We start from the raw sequence: 24303 nt of genomic DNA on the forward strand, positions 1-24303 counted from the left end.
TATTACTTGAACGATACTTATTTACTAGAATTAATATAGAATTATAGTTTATAAATAATACATTTAATTTAACATGTTTTATTAGTATTCTGTATCTACTAATATATTATAAACTGTTAAAAAACACAAATTAAATGCATGTTGCTTCATAAAATATTTTGTTCCAATAATAAATAGCATATACAACCATCAGCTGATGGATCAATAATTACATTTAAAAAGATTACAAATTTCATGGAAAAAAAAAATTGCATTAAGCATATAAGCTCCCAGCAGAGACAGTTCAGACATGTGGTTCCCATTCATCACGTATCTGCTGATGAGAGGTTTTGATGTTAATGGGTGGGGATGAGTGGGGTGGAGTGTGAGCTTGGCTGATCTAAACACCACTGAAGAGTCTGAGTTTAGCCAGAGCAAACAACCGCCTGTCATTACAACAGCCAGAGACACAGAGGACATCAAACCGGCGCCCTGTCTGAGAATAAGCTCCAGTGCATCTAGGTAGATGCTTTAAGCAAAGAACAGTTAGTGGTAAATGGGACACACAGGCCACAATATCATAGAGACTTGATGAAGGGAAACACTCTATAGTTAATACGTTGTTGAGGTGGCGGGATATGTTTCCACATTAGGCTTGTCATCAGATAATCTCATTAACAACTGCTGTTTTAAAACTACAATGTTGATGAAGATATTTTCCAACTTATTTTGTTCCGCTCGTGAGTAAATGCCCGTTCACACGATGAACCAGCGGATGGCTGATGTATAGCAGCCTATAGAAACGGACACAAAATGTCTATGTTTTTATTGTTCATCAACTGGAAAAAAAAAAAATTCTGATAGTAATTACGATATGGATCCTGTGTTATCATTATCGTTAGGCTTTGGTGTGGACTCCCCTATCATCATATATGGATTAGAAGGATTGTTAAAACTTTGTAGGTAATGCTAGAGTTATGGTCTTTGGTGTGAACTGTATTGAATCAGGCTGTGTCCCAAACTGATGCGACTTCAATGGGTGAAGAACAAGAGCTGTTAATCGTATGCAGTCTGAAGACCGGGAGAGATCAGGAGAAATCTCCCAAATGATTCACGTCACTTTCTCTGATTCATGTTACTGTTCATTTTTTAAACATCTACAGATGAGTAATTTCATTTTATACTGATTTTTAATGAGGAACATTTCAGTATAATTAATGCAGTGTGTTGTGTGTTTCTTTGATGTTCAGAGTAGAGAAACTGGTATCATATCATATCACACGTGCTTAAGAAGAATCCCTTTAATGAACACACTGTTCTGTGAAAACAACATGAATAATAAAAAACTCAAATCCATTTCAGATGTGGTAGGGAAAAATACAAATAAATATCAGCATAAACTGACAAATATATAATTGCATTTGCATTAACAAATTAGAGTTATGAAATTCTAATTCATAAACTGTAACTTGAATTATAATTTGCAACATTCATGAGCTGATTTATTTGGATGAGTATTCTAATATGAAAAGCATGATAACTACATAATAATTGTCACTGTAAGCATTTGAGGTTTCTGTAAGATTTGGATATTCCCTTTAAAGGATTTGGTAACACTTGAGTCATTACTAGAGGGTTGCCATGATCTTCACTTTAGAATTCATTCTGATCCAAATAGTTTACAGTGACGTCTGTCATTATTAGGGGTTATCATACTTTCAATTTAGAACACTCCTCCAAATAATTAGTATTTCATTCTGAACGACTTAGTAAAACTCCAATAGAGCGGGATAGTAACGGAGTATACTTGAGTTCATTAGTTAAGTACAATTTTGAGGGACATGTACTTTACTTTACTCGAGTATCATTTTTGGGGAGTTTTCATGACAAATACATTTGAGAGGGAAATATTGTACTAAAAATGGACAAAAAGAAAAGTCTCGGAAACCTTCAATTAGTTGTTTCCCTCTCAAATGTGATTGGATTGTGCAGGCGCCAATGATTGGGGCAGCCTATTAGCAATCACCTTCAGCTTTTCGCCAAAGTCAACTCGGTCAAAATTTAGATAAGTGACAAAACCATGGACGAATCAATGGATGAGGACACAGCAGGTCCATCACGTGAATGTACTAACCCGTTGCCCCACCTTGCCAGACTTTTTCAATTTTCTGAATTTTCTGAAATTTTCTTAAATGTTAAACAAAGCAACATGGTGAAAAGATGAAAATGACGGAGGAGGGTATGTAAATAAATCACGGAAGGTGATTTACAGAGGTTTGCGCAAGTTAGTTTACTGGAATTTGCACCTTTATTTACCATCCCAAAAAAATATGTCTTAAACCAGACCATAATTTGTGCTGGTTTTGGTAGATTGCATTGGTCATTATGGAAATGATCCGCTCATGTACACCGTTGAGAACAACGGTGGTTGGTAAACGGCGGCCTGAAAACAGATTGAACCGAGCACCACAACACACTTGTAGCCAATCAGCAGTGGAGGGGGGGGGGGGGGGGGGCGTGTCACTAATTATGGGGGAGGAGAGAGAGAGTGCACCAGAGGGAGAGTTGAAGGAAGACTGTAGAAAGAGAGATGGCTGAGAGACATTACAAGAGAGAAGAAAGAAGTCAGAGGAAAATCACTGGAAAAAGAAGAGTTATGATCAGGCAAGTGCTTTAGGACCCGCATTGACATTACAAAAGTTTTTCAGCGTTGGAGAGATGTTAGAGAGAAGGCCTGAAAACGATTCCGAGGTTCTGTTTTTTTCTGCTTTGTGTGAGTAACATTGGTTTTGCTGTTTCACAGAACCAAGAGATAAAGAGATATCCAATCTTGAATTGCATGTTCGTGCATTTTCAAAAATCAACAGTGTTGCTCAGAAATCGCTTACTGCACCTTTAACCCTTGAAAGGTTGTTACGACAAATTGTTGTTACGACACTCCATGGTTGTTTCTTGCATACTTAAATACTTTCTCTTTCAAACTGTTGTATAAAAGCAATATAAAACCCATAGCCGTGTGATATGACCTTATATCAGCACGGCTGTGTGATTAAACCTATGGCAAACGACTCACAGGCATGCTGATGTAGAGCCATGGCTGCGAGTGTGATATACACTCACCTAAAGGATTATTAGGAACACCATACTAATACTGTGTTTGACCCCCTTTCGCCTTTAGAACTGCCTTAATTCTACATTGATCCAACAAGATGCTGAAAGCATTCTTAAAGGGTTAAGGCCAATTTATACTTCTGCGTCGAGGGTACGCCGTAGTGTACGGCGTTGGCTTCGCACGTAGGCGACGCCGTTGTGAGCATTTATACTTCTGCGTTCAGGTATTGGTTGCTCTGCAGTACTGCTCCGAAACGCTAGGAGGCGGCGGAGGGTTTTAATGTTCCACTGTGATTAGATTCCTCGCGGCTTGGTTACTACAAGCAATAGCGACTGAAAGAGAGTGGATCATGTTGGAGTTGGAGCTTATTGGGGTGGAAAAACAGTTCATTTTAGTGAAATTACTAAAACTGAAAGGCAGAAATGAGAGAAGACGTCGGAGGAGATGGTACGTGTGGAAATGCGTGAGAAGGTACGTGCGGAAATGCGTATGAGGAAATACGATGCTACCAAGCCGACCAATCACCGATCTTGCGGTCCGCGTCGTCGCGACGTGTAGTTACATTTTTGAAGAGGTGCGCGTCAGGCAATGCGGAAGGGTACGCGGTATGGGATGCGTCTGTGCGTATGCTACGCCGTACCTACTGCGCGCACCCTACGCAGAAGTATAAATTGGCCTTTAGTTCACCCAAAAATGAAAATTAAGTCATTAATTACTCACCCCCATGCTGTACCAACCCCCGTAAGACCTTCGTTCATCTTCGGAACACAAATGAAGATATTTTTGATTAAATTTGAGAGCTTTATAACTACCACATTGGCTGCCTAAGGGACTGGCTCTTGACGGACCAGAAAGTCAATGAAGAAAATGTTTAAATATTCCATGTGCCTACAGTGGCTCAACTATAAGTTTATCAAGCGACGAGAATACTTTTTGTGCGAAAAAACAAACAAAACTAACGACTTTATTCGACTATTCCTTTTCTTCCTTGTTGGCCTGAAACGAGACTTCAATACGATTTCCACGACACCTGCGCGATAATTGCGATCTCCTGTAACTACTACAGTTCAGTTCTCGTGGAAATCGTATGGAAGTCTCGTTTCAGGCCAACAAGGAAGAAAAGGAATAGTCGAATAAAGTCGTTATTTTTGTTTGTTTTTTCGCACAAAAAGTATTCTCGTCACTTGATAAACTTATAGTTGAGCCACTGTAGTCATATGGAATATTTAAACATTTTCTTCATTGACTTTCTGGGCCGTCAAGAGCCAGTCCCTTAAGAGCCAATGTGGTAGTTATACAGCTCTCAAATTTAATCAAAAATATCTTCATTTGTGTTCCGAAGATGAACGAAGGTCTTAAGGGGTTGGTACAGCATGGGGGTGAGTAATTAATGACTTAATTTTCATTTTGGGGTGAACTAACCCTTTAAGAAATGTTGGCCCATGTTGATAGGATAGCATCTTGCAGTTGATGGAGATTTGTGGTATGCACATCCAGGGCACGAAGCTCCCGTTCCACCAAAGATGCTCTATTGGGTTGAGATCTGGTGGGGGCCATTTTAGTACAGTGAACTCATTGTCATGATCAAGAAACCAATTTGAAATGATTCGAGATTTATGACATGGTGCATTATCCTGCTGGAAGTAGCCATCAGAGGATGGGTATATGGTGGCCATAAAGGGATGGACATGGTCAGAAACAATGCTCAGGTAGGCCGTGGCATTTAAATGATGCCCAACTGGCACTAAGGGGCCTAAAGTGTGCCAAGAAAACATCCCCCACACCATTACACTACCACCACCAGCCTGCACAGTGGTAACAAGGCATGATGGATCCATGTTCTCATTCTGTTTCAACGCATTCTCACCCCAAGGCGTCACCTTTGACCATGCTTCAATATTTGACGTTTTAGGCGCCCTTTAGCGTCACTTACATGACGCGATCCTACGGCGTCATCTAACTGACGCTAAAGGAAAGCGTCAGTTAAGGGACGCGGTTAGGTTTAGGTGTGGGGTGGGGTAGGGTACACGCGATCCTAGGGCGTCATCTAACTGACGCTAAAGGGCGCCTAAAGCGTCAGATATTGAAGCATGTCCAAATACTTCCCAAGGCGTCAGTTAAGTGACGCCTTGGGGGTGAGAATGGGCTGTCTGTTTACGCCAAATTCTGACTCTACCATCTAAATGACTCAACAGAAATCGAGACTCATCAGATCAGGCAACATTTTTCCAGTCTTCAACCGTCCAATTTTGGTGAGCTCTTGCGAACTGTAGCCTTTTTTTCCTATTTGTAGTGGAGATGAGTGGTACCCGGTGGTGTCTTCTGCTGTTTTAGCCCATTGTTTTTCTCTTTTCACACCATTCTTTGTAAACCCTAGAAATGGCGTGAAAATCCCAGTAACTGAGCAGATTGTGAAATACTCAGACCAGCCCGTCTGGCACCAACAACCATGCCACGCTCAAAATTGCTTAAATCACTTTTCTTTGCCATTCTGACATTCAGTTTGGAGTTCAGGCGATTGTCTTGACCAGGACCCCTAAAAGCATTGAAGCAACTGCCATTTGATTGGTTGATTAGATAATTGCATTAATGAGAAATTGAACAGGTGTTCCTAATAATCCTTTAGGTGAGTGTATTTCTCATATATATTTTTCAGTTTTCATTGCCCTTTAATCTAATTAATTACATGATCTGCCGATTAACAGTTGTGTGCCGGCTCTCACCGACTAGTTAATCTACTGAAGGACTTCTCAACATCACTTTAAACACGGCCTGCCCCGAGACCACCTGTTTAAAGAAACAGAGGGTTGCTGAGGGTTTTTTTTTTAGGCTGTGGTCTGTTTCTTGTCAAGCATTAAGACACCCAGGTGCTCAGTGCTGTATTTGTGCTCTGGGCTTTTGGACGCGGCTACGGTTCAGTTTGGCAAACTACTTCTTAGAGGTGTCAAATATCGAGAAGCCGTTTCAAATGCCAAGCTAAGCAAAAATCCTCCTCCTTTCTGAAGAAAATGTATGCTGTTCCATCTTGGCTGTTATTTTCGTATAATTAGTCAGGCTGTGGATGAAAAAACATATTCTTTGCCCCACATGCTTTGATAGCACTGGCTACCTCTAGGGCCTGTTCATTAGCGTGAGAATATACGCATCAGCTTGTTCAGTTTGCAATTAGCCGTGTTCACGTTCGCATATTTTTACAAATCACTGATCCTTAATATGAAATCAGTACTAAATCCTTTTCTATGTTAGTTTCTAAAAGCTTTATAAACAACGCATTCTCACCCCAAGGCGTCACCTTTGACCATGCTTCAATATTTGACGTTTTAGGCGCCCTTTAGCGTCACTTACATGACGCGATCCTACGGCGTCATCTAACTGACGCTAAAGGAAAGCGTCAGTTAGAGGACGCGGTTAGGTTTAGGTGTGGGGTGGGGGTAGGGTACACGCGATCCTAGGGCGTTATCTAACTGACGCTAAAGGGCGCCTAAAGCGTCAGATATTGAAGCATGTCCAAATGCTTCCCATGGCGTCAGTTAGGTGACGCCTTGGGGGTGAGAATGGGCTGTTATATACTATGGTTGAACAGCAGGATAAGCTTGCGATTGATCCAATTTTTGTTCAAGCTGTAGCTACTTGACGTAATATTCCAGTCACGCAAAACTGGATTTATAAATACAAACACGATTAAAGCTTGCTTGACTTCGCAAACACCACTAATAATCAAATTACACACATCCAGGTGTAACATGTTAAATAACTGGCAGCAAAATGCATGTTATGGAAACGTAATACATCAATATGAAGACTTCCCGAGAATTCCCTGGAATTCAATTATGTGGTAATCGTAAGTTAGATCAAACCGTAAGTTATATATGGAATACCTATATGTGGAGTCTGATTACAACCAAAATATTAAACATTTAATTCCCCTCCTGCATATTTAAAATAAAGCTTTTCCAAAGTCAATCTAGGTGGTCATTCAAAATTTCAATGGCATCAATGTATACTGGTCATTGAAGATTTGTGCCTGACACAGATGGCCATATACTCACATATCCCATCACGCACTGGGGCTCCACGCTCTTGCCTGGACTGTTCTCAGTGTTTATATCAGCACAGTCCGTTCTGCTCCGAGATCCTTATCAATCCGAGCTCTGTGAAAGACGGCTTTATTCAATAACTTCGGTGTAAATCACTCCACTATCGGCCACATCACTTCAAAACAGAGAGAAAGTATTTTAAAAGCCCGTTCTCATCTGTGACCCATTGAGAGCCCCGGACATGTTTATTAGACGGTCGCATGACTCTCCATCCCACTGCGTTTGGCTAAAGAGTGGAGGAATCCTCCGAAGGGAGTCTCTCCTAAACTAAGAAACATACAGAAAATGTAGTTCTCTACAGGTTTTGCTCCATAATCCAGATTTTACAGGCCTGCATTTGATTTAGGGATGGACAGATTTAAAAAGTCTGCCCAATACCAATATGTCATAATAGTTTAATGCTGTGGTTACTAAGAGGAAAAAATGTCTGAAAATGTGCTAGTGTGACGCTGTGCGGAGAAACAGAGCTGAGGCTGGGTCCAAACGCAGTGTAGCTTTATTAAACAAGCTTAAAACAAGACACTAGAAGCAAGACTCGAGAAACGTGAAAGCACCAACGTAACACACCTACATTCAATAACCAACCAAGACAGGGCAGAAACACAGGGCTTAAATAATCAAGGACAAACGAGCTAGACAAGATAACAAGGGGGCGTGAGAAATGAGAAACACCTGGGATAAATAATAGACCGGCAATAACTAATAACGAAAACACACAAAACCACTACGTGACATAGCCTCCCCCCTATGGGCGGCTCCCGACGCCCATACAAACATCAAAAAGTTCAGGAGGGCGGTGAAGCGGAGACACTCTTGGGGGAGGGACGGAGGGCCAGGCCCGTGCAGGGGAACAGGACCAGGAGGTAGCCAAGGCGGGCCTGGGCCGCAGAGCATGGGCATACCAGACTGGGCCGGAGACCAAGGCGGAGCAGGACGAGGCGGAGGCCAGGGCGGAGCAGGACGAGGCAGAGGCCAGGGCGGAGCAGGACGAGACCAGGGCGGAGCAGGAAGAGGCGAAGGCCAGGGTGGAGCAGGACGAGACCAGGGCGGAGCAGGAAGAGGCGAAGGCCAGGGCGGAGCAGGACGAGACCAGGGCGGAGCAGGAAGAGGCGAAGGCCAGGGCGGAGCAGGACGTGATGGCGGCCAGGGCGGAGCAGACTTTGGCGGAGCAGACTCAGACAGAGACGAGGGCGGAGCAGACACAGGTGCGGTCCATGTCAGTGCCGCCTCCATGGCCCCCACAGAGTACCTACTGCCCCCCCCAAAAAAATGCTTGGGGAAATTCCCGGGAGGAACCTCTGGGTGGTGAACGGGTACAGGAAAGGCCTCCCGGAGCTTGAAGGGTGCAGGCAGAGCGAGGCGCAGAGGCGGGGCCGGCAGAGCGAGGCGCAGAGGCGGGGCCGGCAGGGCGAGGCGCAGAGGCGGGGCCGGCAGAGCGAGGAGTCTGGGCACGCTCACCGGGGCCTGGCGAACCAAACGAGTCCTCCTTCTCCTCCTCCTGCGGCGGCGCGTCACAGGGCTAGACACACTCGCTGGGCTGGACCACTCACTCACTTGAAGAGGAGATGCAGCGCTCACTTGAAGAGGAGATTCAGCGCTCACTTGAAGAGGAGATTCAGCGCTCACTTGAAGAGGAGATGCAGCGCTCACTTGAAGAGGAGATTCAGCGCTCACTTGAAGAGGAGATTCAGCGCTCACTTGAAGAGGAGATTCAGCGCTCACTTGAAGAGGAGATTCAGCGCTCACTTGAAGAGGAGATTCAGCGCTCACTTGAAGAGGAGATTCAGCGCTCACTTGAAGAGGAGATTCAGCGCTCACTTGAAGAGGAGATTCATCCCCTTGAACTGGAGATTCATCCACTTGAACAGGAAATTCCCTCGCGGGGCTCACGTGAATCGCGAGTTCGGCTGGGCTGACGTGAAGCGCGGGCTCGGCTGGGCTGACGTGAGTCGCGGGCTCGTCAATGCGCACGTGAAGCGCGGGCTCGTCGTGACTGACGTGAACCAGCGGTGAAGACGACGAGGGCTTCGCGGGTAAAGTACACTCGGCAGGTGTCGAGTAGAATAAGCGCGCAGTAGTGAAGAGGTCCTGCAAGGAACAAGCCCGAGCGACATACCCGTCAAGAGTCCAGTTGGCAAGGTCCCGCGGCATCCATCGAGCGATCTCATAATCCAGCCCATTCAGAAACAGGCCCATGAGCTGGATATCATCTAGCGCTCCCACACTGCTAATGGACAGGAACTCCTTCGCGTACCTTTGGACAGACCGGCCCTCTTGCAAGACTGACGACAGGTATTCTGTCATAGCCCGGTTGCTGACGACTGCTGGACCCATTTTGAGGTTGGTTATTCTGTGACGCTGTGCGGAGAAACAGAGCTGAGGCTGGGTCCAAACGCAGTGTAGCTTTATTAAACAAGCTTAAAACAAGACACTAGAAGCAAGACTCGAGAAACGTGAAAGCACCAACGTAACACACCTACATTCAATAACCAACCAAGACAGGGCAGAAACACAGGGCTTAAATAATCAAGGACAAACGAGCTAGACAAGATAACAAGGGGGCGTGAGAAATGAGAAACACCTGGGATAAATAATAGACCGGCAATAACTAATAACGAAAACACACAAAACCACTACGTGACAGCTAGTTACTACACTGCAGAAAATGTCTTTCTTATTATTATTTTTGCCTTGTTTTCCAGTGAAACTATCTAACATTTTTAAATGAAGATGCATTTACAGTAACACTTTACCATAAGGTTTCATTTGGTAACATTAGTTCATGTATTATCTAACATGAACTTACCATGAGCCATACATTTGTTACTGTTTTTGTTCATCTTTAATAAGAGCTGTTTATTATTTGTTAATGTTACTTTAACATGTGCATTAACTAATGTTAACAAATACAACACAATACACTAACCTTTTGATTTTAATAATGTATTGGTAAATGTTGAAATTAACTAGGGTGACCAACAGTCCTGTTTTCCCTGGACATGTCCTGTTTTCATGTTCTGTCCTGGTCGTCCTGGCTGTTTTTTTATAAAGTGATGAAAATGTCCTGGTTTTCAAAAAACTGCTGGGAAAGATCCGCTCTACAGCAAAATATATATGAGCAAACAAGGATGATGAGGAAGAAAAACAGGATAAAGAGGAAGAAAACTAAAGATATATATATATTGTTAGCTTGTTTTTGTAAATTTGTGAGAGCTATTTTTTGTTCAATTTGGAGGTATTTCATTTAGTTAGGCTATGTATTATTTATATATTTATTTTCCTAATACAGAATAGACATTATTTCTATTATTATTTCATTCATTATATTTGAAACCTGTCATAATAAAACATGTTGAGTAAGCCTATCTGAATTTGTGTCTTGTAATATATACAAAAAAATTCTACATAGCCTATAACCTACTTTAAATGTGTTGAAATTAATAAGGCATTTGAGTAAACTATCATTAGAGTCTGTTTGCCGGGCCGAGTGTCCTGATTTTTGATAATCAAAATATGGTCACTGTAAAATTAACATTAACAAAGATTAATAAATGCTGTAGAAGTGCAGTTCATTAGTTTCATGTTAACCAATGTAGTTAACTAATGTTAACTACTGAAACTTGAATTCAAGCTTGAAACAAGAAAAAATAACTGATAATGGGGTCAGAAAAACATTGTTGCCTTAAAATTTTAAGTTCATTGAAATGGAAAAAATGAGTTAATACAATGAAAGAGAATAATTTAATCACCAGAAACTGAAAATATATGTTATCTGAACTACATAAATGATCTAAGCTGATTTGACAAAAGAAAAAAAAAATGTTGTGATTGCAAATCATGAAAATATTTTTTTCACAGTGTACGTTACCTTCTAACCCACCCTTAAACCAAACCGTAACATTAAACCTGCTCCGAACCTTCCTTACCTGTATCCCACCTCAGTAGTTGGTACTACTGAGGTGGGATACTACCAGTGGTTTCTGGTTTGCAATACAACATGAACACAATAAGTACACTGTACTTATTTTTTGATGTGACCAAAACTCGATGTGACCAAAACCAGCCCGTTCTCATCCTTTAACGTCATATAGAACGCTATATGCAAAAACGGCGCAATACTACGCACATGGCACCCTTTATCGTTAATATAACACGCGAACCCAAGACGTTATAAATCCTTTAGCGTGAATATGACACGCACACCCTACCCCACACCTAAACTTAGCCCTCACAGCGCGTGTTATAATAACGATAACGGGTGCCATGTGCGTACTATAGCGCCGTTTTGTCATATAGCGTTCTATATGACGTTAAAGGATGAGAATGCACTGACCAAAACTCATGCCAACGCTATGTCACGACCAAGTGAGATCTCACTCTTACGAATTCTTACGATTTCCAGTGAATGGTAGGTTTAGGGCCGGGGTCAGGGGTATGTAATTCGTATGAATTCATACGAATTGGGCAACTCGTAAAATATGTATTATTTACCAAAAAATCGTACAAATGAGGTTGTATGAATTTGTACGAATTAGCCACCTAACTGCTGTGAGATCAGGTTGATCATGCACACTTAATTTAATGCACTCAGGGTCATATTTTTTTAGTTGAGAACCACTGAATAGGGGCCCTAATAGTTTACCTTCTTCTCCGCCAACCGCTACTTACAGGAATCATGTAGAACTGTGAGGAAAGAGACGTCAAAAACCTTTTCACTTTTCCCTGCACAATGCTCAATTCAGCCAGTTATTCTTAGGAACAGACAACATGACCTTACACAGAGCTCTGCTTGTGTTTGTTCGGATTTGATGTGTGACAGCGAGCCTGGAACCTGCAGATCGTGAACTCTTTCGGGACACGACGTGCTGGAAAGTGAAAATCCAGACACCTGCTCAGTCCTTCTCCCAGTCTGCCAGTCGCACAATCCAGTTGATTTAGCCACTGAGGTGTGAAGCTCCTGTTGTCTGCTGTTGCTGCGTTCCTCTACGTGAGTCACTTATGGGAAACTCGCACCCACATTGGGAAGAAGTGCTCGGGTAAAAGTGATTGTGTAGAACCGGACAGTGAAGAAAAGGAAAAGGCCGCCCCTTTTCAAGAACTTACTCATTTTATGAGCCCATAATTAAAGTCTTTTCAGCTTTTCCCAAACAGCTTTCCACCCCCCTTTGAGACTTCGTGTTAGTCAATACCTTTCCCAATGATTTATGAGGTTGTTGCAAGAATCTGCTTTGTGTTTCAAAGCTAAGCCGGCATTTAAAGGCACTAGTCATAATCATGACCTCAACAACATCAAATGTGAATGTTCAAGAAATTGTATTGCTCACTTTGCTTTGAGAAAGAGCACTAGCTGTTGCCCAGATGATTGCAATGACTTCCCGATTCAAGGGGCCAGACGCAACTGGAGACGACGTTCATCATCATTTCTTCCCCAGCTTCTCATATCTGTAGTCATACAGAAGTGCATAAGATGTCTTAAAACAACAACTAATTCGTAATCAGAATGGAAAGTGACCCATGCAAACCGTGCGGTTAATATCTGGCAGGCTGCAGTAGTCATGATGTCCAAGGCTGACGGGAGCCACGGAGTCTACTGAACATGGAAACGGATGAAGTTCGCAGGAAAGTCATGGTGAGACTTGGTGCATTTGAGCGCAACCTAATAAAAGTCTGGTGCAGGAAGTGCTCTGTTCATTACTCAAAGCCTTTATTGGGTCCCTGATGGAGCTCATCCAAATCTGGGATTTCAGCTCGTCTCTGAGCTGACGTCCCTGAAAAAGAACAGAATAAAATGAAACGCAAACACATCCATTAAAAACCATTTTGGCAATGGTATTCTTTCTAAATGGCCAAATGTTCTTGGTTTGAACAAACTTTTATCCTACAGTATTTACGTATCTTGTACAATATATTAAAATGTGGAGCTTGTTGAGGACTTCATTTGACACATGGCAGAAAACGTCTCGGTTACTATTGTAACCCTCGTTCCCTAAAGGAGGGAACGGGAGGCGTAACGTCGTTGTGATGACGTAATTGGGATCACTTCAGGGAGCCCCATCAACTTCGAGTATCTACAGAACGAGCCAGTGAACGTTGGTGTGCGTGAAACCTCAGTTGTACGTCGAACGTGAGCGACTGAAAGGAAACTTTATGTATACAAGTATTCAAACCCCTTTATTTTAATCATTTTATTCCTCCATATTTTGTTTGTTAAAAAAACCCAGATCTGTTCCAACTGAAAAACTGAAATAAGTATAATGCATAAGTATTCAAACCCTTAAATTGGTTAGGGTTAGTACTTGGTTATAATATCTTAACAGCCTCAAGTCCTTTTTTGGGGGTGGGGGATATGATGCGACAAGCACATCTGCATTTGGGGATTTTCTGCCATTCTTCTACAGATCCTCTCAAGCTCTGTCAGGTTGGATGGGGACCGTCGGTGGACAGACATTTTCAGGTTTCTCCAGAGATGTTTGTTTGTGTTCAAGCCCAGATTCTGGCTGGGTCATTCAAGGACATTAACAGAGTTGTCCAGAAGCCAATCATTGTCTTAGCTGTGTGCTTAGGGTCATCGTCCTGTTAGAACATTGGCTCTGAATGCTCCTCCCAGTCCCTGCCGCTGAAAAACACACATGATGTTGCTACCACCACTGTTGAGGTGGTGTTGTGCAGGTGATGAGCAGTGCCTGGTTTCCTCCATACATGATGCTTGGAACTGAGCTTCATCAGACCAGAGAAGATTGTGTTGAGTTTTTTAGATGCCTTTATTTTTGCAAATTCCAAGTGTGTTTTCATGTGTCTTCACTGAGTCGAGGCTTGAGTCTGGCCGCTCTGCCATAAAGCCCATATAAATGCAGTGTTGTAGTGAAGTTTGTCCTTCTGTAAGTTTCTTTCATCTGCATATATGGTCATGGAGCTCAACCAGAGTTGGTCACCACTCTAAACAAAGCACTTCTCCATCGATTGCTCAGTTTGCAATGGATCGATTTGTTCAGCTCTAAGAAGAGTCCTGGTTGTCCAAAACCTCTTTTATTGCAGATTATGTAGTCTTCCCCAGATCTGTCTTGACACCAGCTGCTTTGATACAATCTGTATTGTGAAAAGCGCTATATAAATAAATGTGACTTGACTTGACTTGACCATATTGTCTCTGAGCTCTACAGGCAGTTATTTTGACCTCATGGCTTGGTTTTTGCTCTGAAAATGTTCAGCTGTTAAACCTTTTATTGAGAGGTGTGTGCCTTTCCAAATCACACCCATTCAATTGAATTGGTGAAACTGGAATGCTCCTAGCTACATTTAAAGTGTCCCGGAAAAGGGTGTGAATACTTATTTTATGTTTTTTTTTTTTTAATACATTTGCAAAGTTCACAAATCTGTTTTTTGCTTTGTCACAATGGTCTATGGAGTGTAGATGCAGGGGGGGGGGATTCTTTTGCAAATCCCTGTATATGTAGTCTGTGTCTGTGATCCATTAACCCCCACATATAGTGAATTACAGTAGTCCAGTCGCGTAGTTACAAAGGCGTGGATTGTAGTTTCAAAAAGTTGTCTTGACAAAATTGGCTTTATTTTGGCCAGCTGCCTCAAATGAAAGACGCTTAATTTGACAACAGCTTTACAGTAATTTGACAATCAAACTTAAGCTCAGGGTCCACTTTAACACCAAGGTTTGTAATGCAAGGTTTAATATAAGGAGCCAAGAGCCCAGATCTATAGGCGGGGTCCCAGTGCTGCCTCCAAAAACCATCACTTCTGTTTTTTTAATCATTAAAATTGAAAAAGTTCAGGGCCATCCAAGATTGTATGTCTTTGAGGCAATTGAGTAGTTGTCCAACAGAGTTATCATTGTTGACACTTTAGTCATGAAATTTTATTTTATTTTTTTAAACTTGTGAAGTACAAGCGCAAACAATTCCCAATGCAAATAACAACTTCAACATCCATCTTAAATGTCAATTAATAGGTAATCCTCATTGCCATTTAAGTGAAATTACTAAACTTAAATATACAAGCTTGATAAAAATGATAATTTTAGAAGAAAATTTCAAATGGCACTTAGAGGCTTTTGCATCTGAACTCTTCATATATATAGGCCTATATATATATATATTTATATATATACAACCACACACACACACATATATATATATATATATATATATATATATATATATATCAGTCCCTCCAGAAAAACGCTATTATGCGATCGCTGAATTCAATGCAAAATCAGCCAAAGTCCGCATATTTATGCGGGGGCCGCATTTTTTCAAATACGCCTCACTTTCGCCGCATAAATTGCCGATTTCCGTACAAAATATGCGGGGTTTGCATAATTTCATAATCCTCGCATTTTCGTTGCAAAAAAAGTCACATGTAGCCTATCTTAGCAGAAAGTTGAAAAATGTTGCGTTTGCTTCACATAAGAGCAGCCATTTCCCCCTGTTTCCATGGGAACGTTATGAAGTGACGCAATTACGCGACGCCAGACAGACTCACGGAGGCGATTGACATCTCACAAATCGAACTCCTATAACTGTCGAACGTTCTACTGTTACATTGTTACTTAATAAACAACATAAGATAAAAGTAGTAGCATCAAACAGAAATTACCCGCACACATGGGGTGTTCGACAGTTCAACAGGGAGCGCGCAGCTCTTAAAGGGGCCACACCTTATTTACACTCTTACAGTCTGAAATAAAACAAGATGAGAAATTAAATATTCCCAGCACTTTCTATGATGTAGTATGCTTGTTTATCAAAGGAATTAATAAGAAATGACTCTTATATTAACAGGATGTTGGGGGAATCACTTTTTTTCTCTTTTTCATCAAACCGCAATTTTTGCAAGTTCCCTCAATTTTTGTAAATTCCAGCAATTTCATCGCATAAAATTGCAAAAATATCCCACATATTCCATCGCATTTTTAAAGAAAACTGGCCGCACAATCAATCAATTTTTGCCCGCAACAATCACAAAAAAAAACTCTGTGTTTTTCTGGAAGGACTGAATACTATTATGGTAAATGTTAAATATAAATCGCACATTTTTTCACAAATTTTTGGAAATTACCACCACAAAATCAGTCATTTTGATCGCAAAAATCACAAAAAAAAAATCGCGAAATCCTGGAGGGACTGATATATATATATGATCAAAAGTGACAATAAAAATGATTACAATGTTTTAAAATATATTCCAAATAAATGCTGTTCTTTTCAACTTTTTATATATATTTCACAATATTACCGTACATTGACGATTTTACTGACATTTTTATCAAACAGCATAGGATAACTCTCTTAAAACCTTTATATATGAACAATATTGAAAAAAAAAATCAAATAATAGTTTATTCTTAGTAATTATAAACATCTGAAAACCATTACTTGGGTGGATTTTTCAGTTTTGTAAATTTCTGGGAGGGATAGCTGGATATAAAATGTTTTTAAAAAATGAATAAAAGATGTAGCGAGCAGAAGAGAGAAGCTTTCTACATTCGTTCACATTTCAAAACAACAATTACACTGTCTCTACTGGAGTCGTGCTGTTCTTGTAGCCAGTTAAAGATTTCCATGTGAAACTCGGTCTGTTTGCTGCAGGACACAGGCAACATTCCTCATTTCACATAGCGTCCAATAAATCAAACGCCCAATCGCTGCGATCACGACCCTTTCCTGCTCAGAAACACAGACACTGGGCTTTTGATGAGCATCGGCGCTCCCTAAAAAATGACTGTCTCCAATTTTATAGCCACTGCAGTCTGTATGACAACACAGTCCCGATCAGACACACACTGAGCGCTTATGACAGACCCTCATCTGAATAGAGCAGATATTCATGGAATGAGAAAAATGCCATTAAACGAGATGAACGTAATTACCACACAGCAGCCAATCAGTGTGTGTTTAATGCCTTGTATTCTGGGCATGACAAAACACAAAGATCCTTCCAGTTGAAATTAAACTGATCAGTAACTCAAGACTGCGCTCAATTATCACAGCACCATCCAAGACCAGAGGAATGAAACTCAAACGTGACATTTAACATACTTGCACATTATCTGATACACTGTTGAGAGGTTTTCAAACATGAACTGGCAGAGTGTGTAATTATTGTATTATTATTTGTTATTTGTTTCAGACTCACCAGAAAGATCATCACTGGAGACATTAGATATAATCCATCTTGCACTTAGATGACAAAAAGTTTGTGAATGACTTCTGAGATCAATAACAAAGAACAGTGGTTAGTTAACCCTCCTATTATCCTTGGGGTCAATTTGACCCCATTCAATGTTTAACGTCTGTAAAAACAAAATTTTATTTTTTATTTTTGCTTCAAATTTAATGACTTTTCCTAATTTAATGGGGAAAACTCTGTAAACATAAAATTAACCTGCTAATATTTTTTCAAAGTCCTGTACACATTTTGTAACATCGGTGTTCCTTGGGGTCAATTTGACCCCAGGCTCTTTTAGTTGTATAATAAAACAGAAGAAATATTAAAATTTCACACACATTTGTTTTAGTTGTTATATTGAGGTCATTATAACATGTTATAATTTGAATTTATAATGTTCATTGTATTTTTACACATTCAATATCATTTTCAAAAAACGTCCCTCTGTTTTAGGGCTCTAACCAAACAGAACCATATCTGTAGTATTGCAAGAACTACTAGTAGTTCACATGACATGTGACATAATTCTCAAGATAACTAATAAATTTTTTTTTGTGTATTTGGGAGGGGAAAACATATTTTTTTGTGAAAAATTTGATGTTTCCTGTGCCATGGGGGAGGAGAAAACATAATTTTTGTGAGATTGACCCCAAACATAACTTGTGTTACTATCCTTGATAAAACAAAATAGTTTTTCTTTCCAAATGTCATAGATTACAAAAATCTATACTTAGAAATATTATAAAACAAATAAAACACCAGATATATTTATACTTTTCCAATTTTAGGTCAAATCAGTAAGATTTTATGTTGCTTTGTAAATTTGTCCATAGTCGTGCAATGGGTATTCTGGATGTATAAGGAGTTAGGTGGGGTTAGGTGGGGTGGGGAGGGGGGTGGTGGGTGGATGTCAACTTAAAACGTTACTTAAGTAGTCAACAAAGACATAAATTAACTGAGACAAACCTTTGTAAAAAAAAGAAAGAAACATATTGTGGAGGTTTAAATTACTGGGGTCAAATTGACCCCAGAGGGTAAAAAGTGTTAAAGAAGCGCAGCTGAATTTGACCGGTACAACCCTGTTGTATCATTTACTCACCATCGTGTTGATACTGTCAAACACTAAAGGAGATGTTTTGAAGATGTTCGTTTCCAAATATAATGGAGATACGATTTCACAGCTGATGTGGGGGAGAAGACTTTTTAAATGCATTAAATGTTTGCTTTTTTGGACATAATATAAATTTGCTTAAAAAAACTTAAAATGCTTGTTAAAATTATGATTTAATTAATAAATTATATATTATTATCTCAAGTCATTTTCCTTGTGAGATAAATGTCTTGATTTAAGAATTTTTATATATTTAGAACATAAGACGAGACAAAAATATATTTTTTGTAGTGTAAAAAACCTTTGAAAAACTGTCAAATTATCCATATATATATAAATAAACATTTTGTCATGCATATCAAACAGATCCCTTCAGTTTCCAGTGTTTGGTCATGAAGGTAATGGGATTAAAGGTGACTAAATGTACCTGAGTCAGAAAGCTTGTGTTCTGTCCCGTCTCTCATGTGCAGCTGTTTATTTCCACAGTTTCTTTCTGTCCCGTCTGTCAGCTCTCATTAGAGTGCGGGCACTGCCACTGTAAACCCATCCCGCCAACACAGATCCAGTGACGCATGTCTTTTATCACTCTCCGCTGCTCAATGCTTCGTTTATGTGTGCACATGCATGGACAGTTTACATAACACTCATGTTCCCCTTCACACGGGACAGACCTCACAGCTCATGCGGGTCGGCCATGTTCTCTGATGGTTCAGGTTAACACTTTCTAAGAGCCCTGCAACTTTTCCTAAATAACTGTATTCACACATACAACACATTACAATACTCATGTGAATCAAAGAACTTTCCATGAATGCATGCAGTGTTGGGTGTGTATGTAAAATAAGTTCACGTTTAAAAATAAAACTTTTGCTAATAATTTACTCACCCCCATGTCATCCAAGATGTCCATGTCTTTCTTTCTTCAGTCGAAAATAAATTAAGGTTTTTGATGAAAACATTCCAGGATTTTTCTCTATATAATGGACTTCATTGGGAACCAAACGGTTCAAGGTCCAAATGAGAGTTTCAGTGCAGCTTCAAAGGGCTTTAAACGACACCAGACGATGAATAAGGGTCTTATCTAGTGAAACGAACTGTCATTTTAAAAGTAAATAAAAAAGTTTAAGTTTTATGAGCTCAAATGCTTGCTCTGTTCTGTGATGAGCGTTTGTGACTCTCCTGTTCGAACTCGTTCATCAAAATGAACAAATCTTTTTTCGAGACATATCTCGAAGGGTCCTAGATAAGACACTTATTCATCGTCTGGTGTCGTTTAAAGCCTTTTGAAGCTGCCCTGAAACTCTCATTTGGACCTTGAACCGTTTGGTTCCCATTGAAGTCCATTATATGGAGAAAATCCTGGAATGTTTTCATCAAAAACCTTAATTTCTTTTCGACTGAAGAAAGAAAGACGTGGACATCTTGGATGACATGTGGGTGAGTAAATTATCAGCAAATGTTTTTTTTGAAAGTGAACTACTCCTTTAATGCATTATAATTATTAAAGGCATAACTTAGAACTAGGCCATAAATTAACTTTGACGTTCCAATGACACATGACAGCTGTTATTTCATGTTTTTTCACATTTGACAGTAAAAGCTCAAATGTGGATGCTAGAAAACAGATCCGAATGTCTGTTAATATAATTCATCTGGCAGAAGTGTATGAATAATAAACACTGCAAACACACAATACAACAGTGCCATGCTTTATTGAGCTTAAATAACTTCGCTTTACTTGTGGTTGATAACCATAAACGCCTCAGGTTTGGGATAAAACGGATCTGCTCGGATGGTTGAAAGGTTTACAGAAGAAATGTAATTTGGGAACAGGGGAACTTGATGTAAAGCAGGTGCTTATGATTTCATATTCATAAACAAGCAATATTTCTTCAGTCTAAATTCTCCAGCGGAGCTTCCTGAAGAGATTACGTTACAACACTAAACACATTTGCTCATTACATCTTTAATGTTCTGTGATGCCTGTATATATAATGCATTAAAACAAAACAATATTTAAAATGTATCATAATCAGATGTTATCTTAAATGATTCCAACAACACACCACATATTCTGGACTCGGTTTTTACATTTTCTTTTCACTGTCATGCCTGCCAAGGTTTTTATATTCCCTTAATACATATATATTGCACATTTATTAAGCTTGACTGTAAACAAAACATTTACAGTAACATTATAGCTGATTATTTGCAGTAACCTGCTTGACTGACTGCACTATTGTATGGCTTACACAGCAATCTGGAATGAGAATCATTGCTTTCACAGATAAGCAGACTCTGGTGTCCTGTAACTCAAAGCAGCGATGACCTGACAAGCCCCGTATCCGGCCCGTGGAAGCACAAGCTGTGACAGGACGCACCCGTGGGGTTCTGCTCGTAAAGGACGGGCAGTGACCCCAGGGGTCCGGGGTCACAGCCAGCACACACTGCTTGAACAGGTACTTTCATGGTTAACAAAAGAGGACTGAACCAAGAGGGCTGAACCAAGTGGCTTCAGAGCCACTTTTTTTTTGGGGGGGGGGGGGGGGGGGGGTTGCTTTAACCCTTGTGCTGCATTAGATTTTTAACACCGTTGAGTGCATTAAGGACCAAAAATGGCCACATATTAAACATTGCCTAAAATATTATATATTATTATTATTTTCCACTTTTATCAAGTTAAATCTTTTAACCAGCATCAGTCCTCATCATAACTACCAAAAATGTATTCAATTTCAGGATTTTAACCCTTTAATTACCAGTTTTGTTTGCGAAACCATCGATTTGTATAAGAGGAAAAAACACAAAAATTCAATTATTTTCAATAAACTAAATGCAAAGAGAAAACTTTAGATTTGGATTATCACAGTCCCACTTTGCAAAAAATCCCACTTAGCGCGTTAGAGACCAAAAATGGCCACCTATTAAACATTGCCTATTGCCTAAAATAAGGTGCATTTCCACCCATAGGGAATAAATATGTAGTGACGTCATCTGGTGGAATACACTATATAATGCAAATATAATGCTTTTGCTTCAAAATGAAAGGATATTTGTGCTAAAAATCATGTTTCATGTATTACTGACAGCCTCAGATTTAAACAACGTTTTAATGGGTTTCAATGGGCCATTTTTGGTCTTTATGGTGGTGAGTGTTACTATTTGATCTACACAGTGTGTGTTATACATATTTTGCAAAATGGGATCACATTTTTTACATGTATCCAAAAAGTCACAATTTAGCCAAATTTCATACCATTTGCATTAAAACAGCCAAAATGGTCAAAGAAATTAAACTGCAAAAGACCAAAAATGTCCCTAATGCAGCATAAGGGTTAATAAAACAATAATTCACAAGAGGATGATTTAGTAGGAGTAAAAATATGCGCCCAATAACTAAAAACTGCTTTTATACAACGTGTTAAAGTCACCTGTTCCATAAATAATTTAATGTCTTGCAGTTGTTTAGGCATCTTAGGCATCATCATTATTATTAATAATAACAGTATTAGTAATAATAGAACAAACAATTTTTCGATTTTATTATACTATTTAACATTGGTGTCTTGCAGCATATTGTGGTTGTTTCCATTGTATAAAAGCAATCTTAGGTATTATCATTATCGTTAATAATAATCATTTTATATTATAATTACTACATATTGTGATAGTTTCCAATGTATAAAAGGAATACGTCTTGGGTACCATCATCATTGTTATTGTTAATTATGAATTATTATTATTAACTAACTATTGAACATTAGTGTCTTGCAGCATGTTGTGGTTGTCACTACTATATCTACTACTATTAATAAGGGAAATAGGAAATTATTTTAGGTAACATTAACCACTTAAAATCAAGAACCGTGGCTGCAATGTGTCAAACGTGTCAATCGTTTTTGATACTGATTAATAATCGTGTTAAAATATTGAGTAACTTTGTTCAAGGCACATTTGTGCGAATGAAACCATATTAAAAATGGTATAAATTAAAAGCTTTTCAGCATCTTTTACCTGTGTTAATTAACAGCAAGCCGTATTATGGAAATGTCCCATCTTAAATGCAGATCTGACAAGCTGAACATGTTGATGTGAACAGACAGGATCCTGGAGTCGGGATGTTCGTGTAACGGTCCCTGAGGTGGAGGAGCGTTAACTCAGTCAGCAGACGTGAGCGAGTGTGTGAATAATAAAATGAAATAAAAAGCAGGCTGTCCGATCGCTTCAGCTCCCATAAATCCCTGTCCATCTCCTGCATGCGAAAAGCTCTGGGATTTCACATGGCCGAATTTACGAGGATCTGCACATCAATACGTCGAGCTAACGGCGAACACCTTGAAATATCATAGAGGATTTTACCGCGAGACGTTTATAAGGTGCTGACAGAAAAATGTGCACACATTAAAGGCATTTGGGACGGGACATCAGTATTATCTGTTTTAACACAACAGGTCAATACATGAAGACATCAAACTGGATTAAACTCGATGACAGACGAGTTAACAGGCCTGTAGGAAAGGCAAACCAGCAACTTTGCTACTTTTTCTATTGCCTATGACTGTTCACAGTGGAATACTAGCATACTGCATACTTCAATAGGATAATACAAAATACATTAAAAAATGAATGAATGAAATATCTCTCTCTCTATATACATATGTGTGTGTGTGTGTGTGTGTATAATCCCACTCCTCTAAAGGATTATTAGGAACACCATATTTATACTGTGTTTGACCCTCTTTCGCCTTCAGAACTGCCTTAATTCTACGTAGCATTGATTGAACAAGGTGCTGAAAGCATTCTTTAGAAATGTTGGCCCATATTGATAGGATAGCATCTTGCATTTGATGGAGATTTGTGGGATGCACATCCAGGGCACGAAGCTCCCGTTCAACCACATCCCAAAAATGCTCTATTGGGTTGAGATCTGGTGACTGTGGGGGCCATTTTAGTACAGCGAACTCATTGTCATGTCCAAGAAACCAATTTGAAATGATTCAAGCTTTGTGACATGGTGCATTATCCTGCTGGAAGTAGCCATCAGAGGATGGGTACATGGTGGCTATAAAGGGATGGAGATGGTCAAAAACAATGCTCAGATAGGCCGTGGTATTTAAACGATGCCCAATTGGCACTAAGGGGCCTAAAGTGTGTCAAGAAAACCATCACCATTACACCACCACCAGCAGCCTGCACAGTGGTAACAAGGCATGATGGATCCATGTTCTCATTCTGTTTACGCCAAATTCTGACTCCACCATCTGAATGTCTCAACAGAAATCGAGACTCATCAGACCAGGCAACATTTTTCCAGTCTTAAACGGTCCAATTTTGGTGAGCTCTTGCAAATTGTAGCCTCTTTTTCCTATTTGTAGTGGAGATGAGTGGTACCCGGTGGGGTCTACTGCTGTTGTAGCCCATCCGCCTCAAGGTTGTATTCCTTGGTTGTAACGTTGTTTCAGTCAAAGTTGCTCTTCTATCAGCTTGCATCAGTCGGCCCATTCTCCTCTGACCTCTAGCATCAACCAGGCATTTTCGCACACAGGACTGCCACATACTGGATGTTTTTCCCTTTTCAAACCATTCTTTGTAAACCCTAGAAATGGTTGTATGTGAAAATCCCAGTAACTGAGCAAATTGTGAAATACTCAAACTGGCCCGTATGGCACCAACAACCATACCACGCTCAAAATTGCTTTCAGTTTGGAGTTCAGGAGACTGTCTTGACCAGGACCAAACTCCTAAATGCATTGATATATATAATTAATATAATTCTTAATTATAAATAAATAATTCTATAAACATTTATTAACAATTTAAAT

The sequence above is a fragment of the Pimephales promelas genome, chromosome 15 (genome assembly GCF_988280905.1).
Source record: "Pimephales promelas chromosome 15, fPimPro1.hap1.1, whole genome shotgun sequence".
NCBI lineage: Eukaryota > Metazoa > Chordata > Actinopteri > Cypriniformes > Leuciscidae > Pimephales > Pimephales promelas.